This window comes from Geospiza fortis, unplaced genomic scaffold, assembly GCF_000277835.1.
Source record: "Geospiza fortis unplaced genomic scaffold, GeoFor_1.0 scaffold23, whole genome shotgun sequence".
Classification (NCBI taxonomy): Eukaryota; Metazoa; Chordata; class Aves; order Passeriformes; family Thraupidae; genus Geospiza; species Geospiza fortis.
In genome coordinates this window covers 9654609-9654934 of record NW_005054303.1, presented here as the reverse complement: position 1 = coordinate 9654934, position 326 = coordinate 9654609, and the positions used below count along the sequence as shown (strand labels likewise).

General features: G+C 51.8%; 1 protein-coding gene across 1 annotated transcript in view; it reads left to right on the top strand.

Moving 5' to 3' along the window:
- Positions 1-126: 126 nt before the first annotated feature.
- The window catches only part of AKAP5 (A-kinase anchoring protein 5), a 4844-nt gene continuing 4644 nt past the window's right edge, over positions 127-326 (top strand). Inside the window, exon 1 of the mRNA XM_031066303.1 lies at positions 127-256. The gene's annotated coding sequence lies outside the window, so the exon portion shown is untranslated. The remainder of the gene's footprint in view (positions 257-326) is intronic.

Below are 326 nucleotides of genomic sequence, written 5' to 3'. Positions count from 1 at the left end.
GGCGGAGCCGGGATGCGGGATGCGCTCGGGGCAGCGGCTCCTGCGCTTGCACGGCTCTGACAGCTCCGCTCGCTTCCCCCTTAAAATAGCTTCATTAAAATCATAATGATTTTTTAAAACCCAGATGTGCTGCGGGGGAAGCGTGCCCCGGAACCCCCTTTTAATCACGCTACTCCTGAAAAGCAGAGCACGAAATGCTGTGTAAAGCCCTGCCCGGAGCCCCCGAGCCCGTCCTGCAGAAGTTGGTCTGTTTGCGGTAACACCTTTTTGAATCGTTCTATTCAAAATGTTCTGATGATATTTCGAAGCAGAGCTTTTTTCTTTTT